The sequence below is a fragment of the Bombyx mandarina genome, chromosome 04 (genome assembly GCF_030267445.1).
Source record: "Bombyx mandarina strain Sakado chromosome 04, ASM3026744v2".
NCBI lineage: Eukaryota > Metazoa > Arthropoda > Insecta > Lepidoptera > Bombycidae > Bombyx > Bombyx mandarina.
This window is the reverse complement of record NC_143211.1, coordinates 2674553-2689202: the sequence shown is the minus strand read 5'-3', so window position 1 is coordinate 2689202 and position 14650 is coordinate 2674553. Positions and strand designations below refer to the sequence as shown.

The following is a 14650-nucleotide window of genomic DNA, read 5'->3' as shown; positions in this document are numbered from 1 at the left end:
TATTGGTTCATAATCTCTTCATCACTGTCTAAAAGTTAAAATCCGAATACATCATTAGATGCAACCTTAACTTAACCGACACAACGCTCAGAAGGGGGATGCAGTGTATCTAATGATATCGCTGTGTTTTCCAAGATGAGTGCAGCAACGCCGTATACCTTAAAATGTTTGTACTAAAAGCCATAAGAAAGAAAAGTTGTATTGCAAGAGGTAGTAAGTACGGACAAAAAGAGCCATTTCATAATGGGATCAAATTGAGTTCCAGTGGTAACGCTCAACAACGAATACGAAAAAGATCTATTCGTGCACTCTTAATATTACACTCGCAGCCTTCGGTTCTTACTGGTGATCATAACAATTGCAACAGCGCTGAAAGACTGGGAACTCGATTAATTCGAGAGTCGTGATAAAAATATAGTCCTATAAAAGCCTTACATGTGAATAACGGTCTATGCTTAAAAGGATTCTTAACAAAAACATTTATTTAAAAGGTATTACTGCAAAACCAATTAAACTATAAAATCGTTTATCCATTAACGCAATAGAAAAAGAAAAAAGAAATAACTAATCTCACGGTTCGTTTAGTTTAAGAACTCATCAAAAGCTTACAACTTGGACCCAACACCTTTCGTTGAAAGCACAATTATTAAATTCTTCTTCGATAGACGCTTTATTAGTTTCTTTTCAACGTTTCAACATTAAAGTTTCATCTAAGCGCTTGAAATCTAAAATCCCGAATCAAAAATAAACTATATTGTTTGTCGTTATTTCTTTATTGCTAACAACACCTAAATTGTATGACCTATTCAATTTCTAGGAATCAAAATTAAAAAGCTTATGACCAAGATTCGGTTATTAAAAAAGAATAATCAAAAAGCTTTCGAGCACAAAATTTAGCTGCCGTAAAAGCTTTATTTCGTCGACAGTATAAAATTATGTCAAGGGTGTGGTTTGCGGTTCCCTTTGACCCTGTCATAAGCTTTCTCATAATCAACTTTAGTACTGCATAAAGTGTTTTTTTATGTTTTCAGTTCAGTTTTTGTACATTACCGGTGTATTCGTTAGATCTAAGAAGGATGGTTTAATTCTTTGAAACTATATTACGCATATTTGGAACTCTCTATATATATGTATATATATGAGATTGAAGTAATACTGGTGGCCCGGAGGCCTCTCCAGTTTCACCAGGACAGGTGGGCGAGCACAGGCTCAGCCAGGACGAGTGGAATTTTCTAACAACTATCCGAGTGCCTCCAAAGGAAGGAGACCTAGCAACTCAAAAACAGCTGCTTCGCGAATGAATCTACTTTCTTCTTCGTCGCTTTCTTTATTACTCAAGGCCCTACTGAACTTGACCGTGGCCTGCCTCGTGGGTTGTTTCCACTTTGTCCGGTCCTCAGCTTCTCGTAGGTCGGTTACGGCTGGCAGCCCAGTTAGGGTGCTGATTTGGTCACACCAGGGGCTAGGTGATCCGCCTGATTGACCGTGTGGTCTCTTTCTTTCCACCTTGTCCGTCACAATCACTTTGCCTAAGTTATCGGGCTGTCGGCGGACAATGTGACCGAAGTAGCCGAGGATCCTCTCTGATAGCAGATTGTTGAGAGCCTGAATGAATCTAGAATCTAAAGAATAAAATCTACTACCGGATCTGAATCGCGACCCGATGAGAGAAGATCCAGCGAGAAAGTCAGCGGATATCATTTATATGTAATATAACAACATGAACAGAAAACAGCTCAACATATTATTATTTTTGTCGTGAGTTTGTCAACTGATTTTCTTTGTTGTTTTTTTTTGTTCCACTTTCACAAAAGAAACATCAATAACAAAACAAACGGAAAAATAAAACATTGAAAAGGAATTTAAATTTTGAATTTTCAGTGATTATCGTCGAATTTCGACTACTACGACAGTAGAGTGAAATGAGCACTTAGGTAGGTAGATTGATATATACAGATTCCACTGCTGAGTGATGCCTACTTGAAATTTGAAATTAGTCAATTTTATTTTTACAATAAAATATTGATCAATATTTTTAAAGTATTTCTAAAAATAAACGTATCGTATTCTTTGCTTTGTCGCAAAGTCAATTAGTTCGAAAATCGTAATTCTTGACGATTCCTTAACGAGTTTCATTGAACGAACGCTTTGATTATAAATTATTATTGCTTCTTGTTTGACTTTAAAAGAAGATTTGAAAGAGTAATTAAAGATAAAAAAATCCGAAACAAAAAATATAAAAAAAAAACACTTTTAATTACAAACGAAACCGGTCGTTCGAAACAAAAGCGAAATGTAAATTTATTTTTCTGAGATTGAGGAAGTGGCTCGATGAAAGAATCGACTTCTAAATTAAAGCCTCGAATACATGCACTGACTGGCTGGCCTAAACGGCAAATATAATTAATCACTCGCAAAAGCAGTTTAACGCCCTGCGTGTGCAGTATTACGATGCAGTTAGGATGCTGATGGGGCTGCCTGGATTCTGCAGCGCATCGGGCATGTTGGCGGAGGCGCGCACCGACGATTTCTATGCCATATTAAGAAAGCGATGCGCGTCCTTGCTCTGCAGGGTAGGGGCTAGCTCCAACAGCATCCTGACCATGATATTCTCTAGATTAGATGGACCTTTTTTGAATAATTGCAGAGAGGTCCACAAAATTTTCTCGTAATGCCGCTATTGCAATCGTATGTAGTACGTATGTTGTTGTTTTCTTTTATTACTGTGTCCTTACTAACTTATTTTTAAGATATAACTGTTACTAACATTTATATGGATCACTATCTGAAATAAAGAATTTAATAAAAAAAAAAAAAGGTTAAGACAGAAACATCGGCTACGACTGGGTCCTGCGGGGCGTCATTCGGGGTCCCCTCCCCGGGCTGAGCGTCATTTGTTACGCTGACGACACTCTAGTCGTGGCTCCGGGGAGGGACTACCGGGAGTCTGCCCGTCTGGCGTGCGCAGGCGTGGCACACGTCGTCACTAGGATCCGACGGTTGGGGCTCGAGGTGGCGCTCGACAAAACCCAGGCCCTGTTGTTTCACGGGCCGGGACGAGCGCCGCCTCTGGGTGCCCACCTCGTGATCGGAGGCGTCCGCGTCGGGGTCGGGGTGACCGGTCTTCGGTACCTCGGCCTCGAACTGGACGGTCGGTGGAGCTTCCGCGCTCACTTTGAAAAATTGGGCCCTCGACTGATGGCGGCGGCCGGCTCTTTGAGCCGGCTGCTTCCAAACGTCGGGGGTCCCGATCAGGTGGCGCGCCGCCTCTACATGGGGGTGGTGCGGTCGATGGCACTATACGGCGCGCCCGTATGGTGCCACGCCCTGACCCGCGAGAACGTCGCCGCGCTGCGACGTCCGCAGCGCGCGATCGCGGTCAGGGCGATCCGAGGATACCGCACCGTCTCCTTCGAGGCGGCGTGCTTGCTCGCCGGGGCGCCACCCTGGGACCTGGAGGCGGAGGCGCTCGCTGCCGATTACAGGTGGCGTAGCGACCTCCGATCTAGGGGGGAAGGGCGCCCCGGCGAAGGTGTAGTTCGAGCGCGGAGGCTCCAATCTCGGCGGTCCGTGCTGGAGGCGTGGTCTCGCCGCTTGGCGGACCCGTCGGCCGGCCTCCGTACCGTCGAGGCGGTCCGCCCGGTTCTCGCGGACTGGGTGGGCCGCGACCGCGGATGCCTCACCTTCCGGCTGACGCAAATGCTTACCGGCCACGGATGTTTCGGCCGGTACTTGCATAAGATAGCCGGAAGGGAACCGACGGCGCAGTGCCACCACTGCGCGGACCGCGACGAGGATGACACAGCGGAACACACGCTGGCGCGTTGCTCTGGATTCGACGAGCAACGCGCCGCCCTCGTCGCGGTCATTGGAGAGGACCTCTCGCTGCCGCGCGTCGTGGCTACGATGCTCGGCAGCGACGCGTCCTGGAAGGCGATGCTCGACTTCTGCGAGTCCACCATCTCGCAGAAGGAGGCGGCGGAGCGAGAGAGGGAGAGCTCTTCCCTTTCCGCACCGATCCGTCGCCGTCGAGCCGGGGGCCGGAGGCGGGAATACGCCCGTACGTCCCGGCCCCTGTAGGTGGCGGCCTCCCCCCGGTGAAGGTCAAGGGGCGACCTGAGGGGGTGAGGCCGCGCGGCGCGCTACCAGCACTCTAGCGCGCTGCCGTGGAGTGAATAGAGCGACCGGTCGACGGTGTATCGCGTCCCGACCCGGCAGGCTGGTTCTGGTCCAGCGGGGTATTCCGGGACACCAGCGGCACCGTCTGGGCGGCCCGACGGGCTGCCGTACCGAGACGGCCGACGTTTCAGAGCCTTCGATTCGCCTCGAAGGCTCCGTCGGCTGGACGTCCTTGGGGTGAGCCGCGCCGTCTGGTTGTAGTGTTGACCGCGGTAGCCCCCCTACCTCATCCGGGTTCTGACCTCGGAGGGGATCGGACGTCGGGTGTAAGAGTGCAGGGGAGTCGTTTAGTGGGTGGGTCCTAAAATCCTTGGGCCCGCGGTCTGCTCACAACACCATGCAGATCGTTGAGTCTCACATACCCCGCGCGCCCCTTTTGCGCGGGGACCTCGTAGGAGGTTCGGCCCTCTACCCGAAAAAAAAAAAAAAAAAAAAAGACGTTGTTTCTATCGTGATCGGAGGCGTCCGCGTCGGGGTCGGGGTGACCGGTCTTCGGTACCTCGGCCTCGAACTGGACGGTCGGTGGAGCTTCCGCGCTCACTTCGAAAAGTTGGGCCCTCGGCTGATGGCGACGGCCGGCTCTCTGAGCCGGCTTCTTCCAAACGTCGGGGGTCCCGATCAGGTGGCGCGCCGCCTCTACATGGGGGTGGTGCGGTCGATGGCACTATACGGCGCTCCCGTATGGTGCCACGCCCTGACCCGCGAGAACGTCGCGGCGCTGCGACGTCCACAGCGCGCGATCGCGGTCAGGGCGATCCGAGGATACCGCACCGTCTCCTTCGAGGCGGCGTGCTTGCTCGCCGGGGCGCCACCCTGGGACCTGGAGGCGGAGGCGCTCGCTGCCGATTACAGGTGGCGTAGCGACCTTCGCTCTAGGGGGGAAGGGCGCCCCGGCGAAGGAGTAATTCGAGCGCGGAGGCTCCAATCTCGGCGGTCCGTGCTGGAGGCGTGGTCTCGCCGCTTGGCGGACCCGTCGGCCGGCCTCCGAACCGTCGAGGCGGTCCGCCCGGTTCTCGCGGACTGGGTGGGCCGCGACCGCGGATGCCTCACCTTCCGGCTAACGCAGATGCTTACCGGCCATGGTTGTTTCGGCCGGTACTTGCACAAGATAGCCGGAAGGGAACCGACGGCGCAGTGCCACCACTGCGCGGACCGCGACGAGGAAGATACAGCGGAACACACGCTGGCGCGTTGCTCTGGATTCGACGAGCAACGCGCCGCCCTCGTCGCGGTCATTGGAGAGGACCTTTCGCTGCCGCGCGTCGTGGCTACGATGCTCGGCAGCGACGCGTCCTGGAAGGCGATGCTCGACTTCTGCGAGTCCACCATCTCGCAGAAGGAGGCGGCGGAGCGAGAGAGGGAGAGCTCTTCCCTTTCCGCACCGATCCGTCGCCGTCGAGCCGGGGGCCGGAGGCGGGAATACGCCCGTACGTCCCGGCCCCTGTAGGTGGCGGCCTCCCCCCGGTGAAGGTCAAGGGGCGACCTGAGGGGGTGAGGCCGCGCGGCGCGCTACCAGCACTCTAGCGCGCTGCCGTGGAGTGATTAGAGCGACCGGTCGACGGTGTATCGCGTCCCGACCCGGCAGGCTGGTTCTGGTCCAGCGGGGTATTCCGGGACACCAGCGGCACCGTCTGGGCGGCCCGACGGGCTGCCGTACCGAGACGGCCGACGTTTCAGAGCCTTCGATTCGCCTCGAAGGCTCCGTCGGCTGGGCGTCCTTGGGGTGAGCCGCGCCGTCTGGTTGTAGTGTTGACCGCGGTAGCCCCCCTACCTCATCCGGGTTCTGACCTCGGAGGGGATCGGACGTCGGGTGTAAGAGTGCAGGGGAGTCGTTTAGTGGGTGGGCTCTAAAATCCTTGGGCCCGCGGTCTGCTCACAACACCATGCAGATCGTTGAGTCTCACATACCCCGCGCGCCCCTTTTGCGCGGGGACCTCGTAGGAGGTTCGGCCCTCTACCCGAAAAAAAAAAAAAAAAAAAGACGTTGTTTCTATAGTCTGGTTCTAGTGTTAACCTCGGGAAACCCCCTACTCCGACCGGCATCTGACCCCGTACGGAGATCGGACGACTGGTGTGAGAGTGCAAGGTTGAGTCGTTTAGTGCGGTAAGACCCTAAAAATATCTTTGGGCCCGCGATCTGCTTCCAACATCTGCAAACCGTCAAGTCCCACTTACCCCGCGTCCCTCCAAGGCGTGGAGTCTTCGTAGTCGTCGTGGCCTAAAGGATAAGACGTCCGGTGCATTCGTATCTAGCGATGCACTGGTGTTCGAATACCGTAGGTACAAATTTTTCTAATGAAATCCGTACTTAACAATTGTTCCCGGTGAAGGAATAGCATCGTGTAATAAAAATCAAACCCGCAAAATTATAATTTGCGTAATTGCTGGTGGTAGGACCTCTTGTGATTCCGCACGGGTAGGTACCAACCACCCCGCCTATTTCTGCCGTGAAGCAGTAATGCGTTTCGGTTTGAAGGGTGGGGCAGCCGTTGTAACTATACTGAGGCCTTATAAATCATATTTACGGGCTCCGGTAGGTTGTGAGCTCGTCCACACATTTATGCAATAAATAAATAAAAAGGAGGTTCGGCCCCCTGTTTCTATAGTTGAAATTTTGGCAGATGTCAAAAGACGTATGTAGGAGAACGTAAGTGTCTTATATGTTCAATTAAAATCATTTAACATTACACTATCTATCTACAAAAAAAAGAAAACAAATTAACTGCAGCAAGGAGTAATGTTAGTATTATGCTAATAGTGACCTCTTGTGTCATAAGGCGGAAGCGTGCAAGTAGAAAATTCAAGCCGTGTGTAATTACGATTTTCGTAGGCTATTTTTGTGGGTAGGAAATGAACGGGTGTTGGCTGGAATGAGAAACGGTGACGGGTGATTTGTAACGAGGCTGTTATATGGGGTCCTTCTTATCGCAGAAATTAATATCTGGGTCGGGGACTAAAAGAAAAGTTCACTTTTATTATTATTAATGACTCGTGATTCTGATAAATTCTGTGTTTTAATAAATTTATTGTGTTGTAAAAATATTTTTAACACGCTTTTATTAGCCTGAGCTGTGTCGGTCTCTCGTGAGGTAATCTTTGAATGTAATTTAAAACAACTTTGAGACGTCCAATTACGTTGAAAATTTGAAGTTCGCTGATTTGATGCCATGAAATGATGATATAATTACCATACTGTATCCTGATATCCCGATTAAGATATATCTTTATATATATTTTTTTTCTGTGCGTGTGTTTGTCACTGAATCCCTCCTAAGCGGCTGGACCTATTTGAATTTTATTTTTGTATGCGTTTGGGTGGCACCTTGGATGGTTTAGATTCACAAATCAGCCCGGCAGATGGCACTGCAGTCGGTATATAGGTTATTTATCCTTCCTAGAAATAATTTATATGGCAATACAACTTTTACCGGGTCAGCTAGTGTAAGAGTATATTTAAAATTTTAGTTCTGTTGGCTATTAAAAGTGGCACCTGTGACAGAGAAGTTGAGGAATGCACGTTTGGGATAGTATGGACATGTGATGAGACGAAATGAAAATGAGGTTGTTAAGAGAGTGTTAACTATGAATGTGGAAGGATTTAGAGGAAGAGGTAGACCTAAGAAGAAATGGATGGATTGTGTGAAAGACGATATGGGTAGGAGGGGAGTGAGCGAAGAAATGGTAAATGATAGAAGAGTATGGAAGGAGAAAACATGTTGCGCCGACCCCAGGTGACTGGGAGAAGGGCAGGATAATGATGATGATGGCTATTAAAATTTGTGATTATAGTTTTAGACTACATATATGCACTACTTTTTTAATACGCTGACTAATTCCAGCTATCTTTCGCTGCAATCAACGACTCGCGCCGCGTCTACTGCTACACGCTTAAAACCTTCCTTAAGTTGCCAACAGAAACTGTAGAACGTTTCGACTCCATTAGATTCATAACGATTATTTTTAATTAAATTAAAAATATTTCATCAAATAATTGCGTTGCCGGCGGCTTGAATTAAGAAAATAAGCAACTCTTTTAGGGGGCTGGGTGTACAGCTTTTCAACAAGATCCCACTAAACGTTCAACTACTACCTGTTCATAGATTTAAGAAAACTGTTAAGGAACGTTTGTGCAACAAGGCATATTATAAAGTTAAGGATTATTTACTAGATGGCACTACATGGGAATGAGGCGCTCGCTCCTGGCCTTTTCATTTTTCATTATTATTATTATTTTTTTAGACTTGTTTTTTCTTTTATTGTGAATATTTCTATTTATTTAAAAAAAAGAAAATATTTGAGAAAAAACAACAACAAAAAAAAAAAGCCCGCTGAGTTTGTTTCGCCGGTTCTTCTCAGGACTGTGGCTTTTTTTGGAACCGGTGGTAGAGTTAACATTGTTATTTGTATTTTGACATTCAACAAGTGTGTCATACTGACATCTAAGTTGAAATAAATGATTTTGAATTTGAATTTGAATGAACCCATCTCCAGCGTATGCCGCCTCTGACTCTCTCTCTACATCGAACTGCTATTTGGTCTCATTCTTGAACTTTCTGTAATCAATTTGTTGCCATTCTAAGCCCTCCATTACTTCCATCAATCACTTAGATTTTTATGTAATAATAATGTTATCATTTCATTTATATCATACAGCGATATCTTTATATTGGAACGCGTTATTACTCGTGTCCCATTAAATCCCTTTACAAGTTCACTGTATTTATTTATTGTCACGTTTGTCGGTACGCAACACGCAATTTATAGTGTCTTATCGTTTTATAGAGTAATTTACAATATCGAATATTTTTCAATCTTTTTGAATTGTTTTATTACGATCAAAGTGCTGCTTTACCGAAAAGAGAGAGAAAGGAGAGAAGAGAGGGAGAGAGAAATATAAAAGACAGCATTGTGCCATAATTGTAATGGCAGTCTCATTTCACCGATATAAAAAGAACTCATTCAGTAATAGAATCCCATAAGATTTGTTTAAGTGAAGCTAATGGATTTAACTGCTCTGTTGGGACCGACATTTCCTCGCAGCAGCCATGGGACATTGATGGGATAAAGCAAACATTGAAAGATAATATTACACCTTTTGGTATATGTAGTCATAATGCCGGGTGAAGATAAAAATTGTACATTTTAGGTCGTCTTTTAACTCATATTGAGTGAGAATTACATACAAATATATAAATTTACATTTTTGATGTATAGATTGCTGGTGTTCTGGAGACCTTTCCAGCTTCTCTGGGTCAAGGGAAAGCCTCAAACCGCAACGTTTGTCATTTATGTAAAGAACCTCACACATAAATGTAAACAATCCTCATTGTTTGACCACTGATTATGACGTCAAAACGTAGGTTTTGTGAGGAAATACCTCTCACAAGATGTTCTAATTAATAAATTTAAAATCCAAACAACCTTCAAAAATGAAAACATCTGACAAATAATTGGAACCGGATACACGTACCAGTTTATCTGAAATACGATACATATCGTTCTTTGATTAGCTTTGTATGTACCAGTGGTAAATTTACACATATTTATTTTTTAAATTTCGATCAATGTTTTTCATCACTTTGGTTGTCACTTTGGTTTTTTGCCAAATGATCTCGTGGCTTAGCTGAAGTGGCTACCGAATCACTCAAGAAACCACAACGTGTAATGAATTAAGGTGAACTAGGCAAGTCTACAATACAAATTCTACCATTGCCTCTGAGCTTGAGCGCATTAATTTTGACTATAGATACGTACTAAAATAGATCTTATCCGACAAAAGTCGGTGAAAACAGTATTAGTTCGGGACGTGATTAATGTCTGTCTGTTTGTCTCTTCCGGGTTGGCAGAATAACTGAACTGTCTAATGCATTATAATTATATATATTGGATCATGGTTGTAAGAAAAAACCGGATGCAATTGTATGTATTGTGATGATTGCAGTTTTTGGTGAATCATTAAATGGAAAGTTTGAAGGGGTTTTAAATGCAACATATATACTTAAATATATGGTTCATATAGATTTCGGAACTTCCTTAGTCTAATAGCTCGCGGAATTGGGTAAGCTTCCTATTTAAATAGTTTGCGAAATAGCTGGAAGTTAGTGCCCAGGTTATCGGGTTCGCGAAAGACCCTATAATCAGTGAATGTATATTTTTTTTGCTTAGATACGTTGACGAGCTCACAGCCCACCTGGTGTTAAGTGGTTATTGGAGCCCATCAACACCTACAACGTAAATGCGCCATCCACCTTGAGATATAAGTTCTAAGGTCTCAGTATAGTTACAACGGCTGCCCCACCCTTCAAACCGAAACGTATTACTGCTTCACGGCAGAAATAGGCAGGGCGGTGGTACCTTCCCGTGCGGACTCACAAGAGATCCTACCACCAGTAAGTTAAGTGAAGCGTTAAGTTTAAGCGTTATATTTGTGTATGTAAATGTCGACATCCCACGTTCCTAGGTTTTGGATACTCAAATACCTACTGTGTGAATGTAACTGGTTCTCAAGCACAAGAACAACATTTCTTGAGAAACGAATATCCAGATCAAGATGTACATCTTATCTCCAAACACAATTGTAGGCTTCAAGCGTGTGGCGTTTCGAAATGAGACAGGGGAATGACACAAAGGATCCCAAGGGTCGAGATCTGTGTAGGGCAATTGCTTGTCCAGTCCCTAAAATCCAAAATAGGAAAGAAATAGACGTCAGTAAATTATTATGTATTGGAACGAAGTTCCTTATGCGATGATGCGGAGGGGTACCCTAACCGGGAAAAAACGTCCGTAACGTAAGATTTTAATTATTTATGTATAGTTTTAGTATGATGGCTATACACTGTCTAATGTATATGACGGTTATTATTATTATTCATATAAATAGCTGTAACTTTGTATACAAAGACATTATTATATATTTTTTATAAATCATTGTGAATAAAATAAATTTGATAACTTTATAAAGTAGTGTTTTATTTCTATTTTTTTTATTGATAAAAATCATAATAAAAAATGTTTACCCGAATAATTATTTTCTTTATACCTCGAATAGAACTTAAAATTAATATTTTTATTAAAAGGAACTTCGTTCCTATCCAGTGTCCCACGACACCACACATCTTTTTTTTTTTGAGTGCAGTCTCCAAGTTTAAAAACACACAGACGGTTACAGACGAGTATTATTAATCAAGTGAAAACATTCGTATCATTACTTATGTATGAAATCAACAAAGGAGCCTTCTGTCACATTAATGTCAAAAGGGCGCGGTTCATTAGCGAAATAAGATAGGAACGAAACGTCACACCGAGTTTCCAAGCCAACAAAAGGCATAACCATTGTTCCAGTATTCATAATGCAAAACGTATAGTCACATCGTAGCTTTGTGAATGCGCCCCTTTTTCCTGAAAACTGCTTTCCCTCGAGCTAGGCTAGCACGTGTAGCTGTTGCTATCTCGCTTCGTCTTACAGGTTTTGTGGTATAGATGTTTCGTTCAGCGCACGCATTGCAGGTGATCCCTTTCGGTCGTCTGCCGTCCGAAGCGGCGTTCAGTTGTCCCCCAACGTTTGCGTGGGTGAGACGTTGCGTTCTTTTGTTCGTTTCCCGCGAAAATTTTACGTTACGTTTTCGTCGTGGTATTTTTACAAATAGTTTTTTTCTTGGGTTAATTAATAATCGTCTGTTATTACATGTTCGCTATTTGTCACGTTTATTGATAAATGAATCGACTGTGGTGATTAAATTAGAGTGTTTTTGCGGAGTTTTGAATTTTAATAGAGGATTTCCATTTTTTCCGGACGATAATTGAGTAAGTACATGTTCATATTCACTACGTAAACATCTCGTAAAAAATATACATTAAGTAGGAATATACTTGACGCTTTTTGTTGGGTGAATAATTATGCGTTGCCTGTCTGTTTAGAAGCAGTTGTTACTCTGTTTTCCTTGAAACTTGCCGATTACGCGATAATTACAAATATCAAGAAAAAAATTTTTGTGACTTAGAATGTTAGTGGAATTTTTTTTTTAATAATAAAGATAAATTGATAAACACTAATACCAAGTAATCCTTTAGCGATTAAGTTTATCGACATGTATCTGACATTTCTCGTTTCCACGAGTGACGATGTCCACTCACTGTAAAATGGCCATTTTGTTCGTCTTCGAAATAATAATATATATAATAGCCCATTCGAATAACCTTGCTAAGCATTTAATGGACAACCATTTGACTACAAGAATACTCAGAAGAAGAGTTGCTCAAGATCTACTAGATCTACTATAGATTAATTTATATGGACATGTCAATGGACATTGTGCATGCACCACCTAAGAAATTGTTTTTCTCAAAACTATGGTCGTCTTACGACAGCTTACTGTATAGAAATAAAAAAATAAAAAAAAAATTTCGTCTTGTCCAAAGGAAATAAATATTATTTTTACCAAAATTTAATTAGCAAGGTTTTTTTCACTTAACTTTGTAAAATAAATTAATAAGGCAATGACATACCAATTTATCACCGAACGATGGATCTACAATAACCATCAATGTAACCTGATAGATTATAGATTAAAAGTATATAAAGCCTATATTATACTTCAATTTTGTTGGTTTTATCCGATTTTATGATATAACCATCTGACTCTGGAATTAACTCGCGTCCGCATTGATCAGCGCTCCTCATCAATGTTGATGCTGGTGATCAGTGATCAATCAACGAACAAACATGTCCTTCTTCAAACGAGATCTGAAAAAACGTCCACGTCTCGGCCGTGCTATAGTTTAATGCAGCCTAATAAAGACTAGAGGTCCCGCAGTAGTCGAAATTCGACTATAATTAATTGGAATTGTAAGTTTGTACACTATTATAATTGTGTTTTATACTTCTATAATCACAAATTTCGCTAAGGCTACACTATAAAAATATATTAATAAAGACAAACAATATTTAATCTATTCTCAATTTAACAACAGACGTCAAGAACAAAAGTTTGACAATAAATAGTATGCATGCGTGTGTGCGTCAAATACATGGTATGTAGTGTGTGTAATGTTTTCTTTATTGATTTAATGTATCTTTTATGCATTATTTTAAAAAAATATTAGCATTGTGCACTTCTTTTCTATATTCTCTATAAGTGTGGAAATTTTCATACTCCTCCGTCCGCGCAATTTTCGTAAAAAGGGATACAAAGTTTTTGCTTCACGTATTAATATATAGATATCACGTACAATCATAGATCCCGCTAGATTGAGTTACGTAAATGAACAAACAAATCTTTGACTCTTGTATATTTGCGGGGTTCAGTTTTGTTATGTCAATCAGAATCGTAATGAATTGACGGACCCGTAAACTTTTGGGTTCGAAAGTTTGTAATAATAAACGAAGGCTTTTTAGGGCTACATAAATCCATCGCTTTTGACGTATTGTATGGACATAGTTTTCATAGTTGATTTTGCAAATATGATTTCATTTTGATAGACAATTGTTTAAAATAAAATAAAATTTCCACAGATGTTTTTTTTTTTTTTTATTGCTTAGTTGGGTGGACGGGCTCACAGCCCGCCAGGTGTTAAATGGTTACCGGAGCCCATAGCCATCTACGACGTAAATGCACTACCCACCTGGAGATATCAGTTCTAAGGTCTCAGTATAATTACAACGGCTGCTCCACTCTTCTAACCGAAACGCATTATTGCTTCACGGCAGAAATAGGCAGGGTGGTGGTACCTACCCGCGCGGACTCACAAGAAGTCCTACCACCAGAAAAAAGTTCGATTGCAAAATTCTTAATTCTCAATTCATCCTCATAAATAAATTTGATTGAGTTTAAATATTAAAATAAATGACTGCCATTAAATCCAACAAGGAATATCGGATTCAGACGAATAACTCGGAACAGCTAATTTCGTATATATAAAAATAAAGTTCTATAAACACGTGACTCTATAGAATTTTAATAAACTTGCTTCTCAGAGAACGGGTTTGTACACTTCATCGTGCATCAAGTACATGATGGATTTATCGTGTGTGTTTTAATTTGATTTTGGAATAATACTTTAGATAGTTAGGGAAAACGTTGAGTCTTTGAGTATAGATGTTTCGGAAATGCTCAATTCGAGGTGCATACTTTTTTTTGTTGGCATAGATAGGAAGCTTTTTTTTATTTATTGCTTAGATAGGTGGACGAGCTCACAGTCCACCTGGTGCTAAGTGGTTACTGAAGCCCATAGACATCTACAACGTTAATGCGCCACCCACCTTGAGATATAAGTCTTAAGGTCTCAAGTACAGTCACAATGGCTGCCCCACCCTTTAATCCGAATAGAAACAACCGAAAAATATATGGCATGCCTAATGTATTAGGTATAACGATCTGAATAAGACAGAGATCTTATTCTCTCAAGAATTCGTAATAAATGAGATTAAACAAATACAAGTTTTTGTTTTGTATTTCAACTTTTGCAAAATTTA

At 43.3% G+C, this 14650-nt stretch overlaps 1 protein-coding gene across 5 annotated transcripts in view; it reads left to right on the top strand.

The window, feature by feature from the left end:
- LOC114243704 (pseudouridylate synthase RPUSD2) overlaps nucleotides 1–14650 on the top strand; it is a 469381-nt gene that overhangs the window by 251863 nt on the left and 202868 nt on the right. The window contains exon 1 of one of the 5 annotated variants that reach the window (XM_089740440.1): nucleotides 11715–11982. The exons of the other annotated variants lie outside the window; for them this stretch is intronic. The gene's annotated coding sequence lies outside the window, so the exon portion shown is untranslated. Of the gene's footprint in view, nucleotides 1–11714; nucleotides 11983–14650 lie in introns of those variants that run through there. 5 annotated transcript variants of the gene reach the window in all.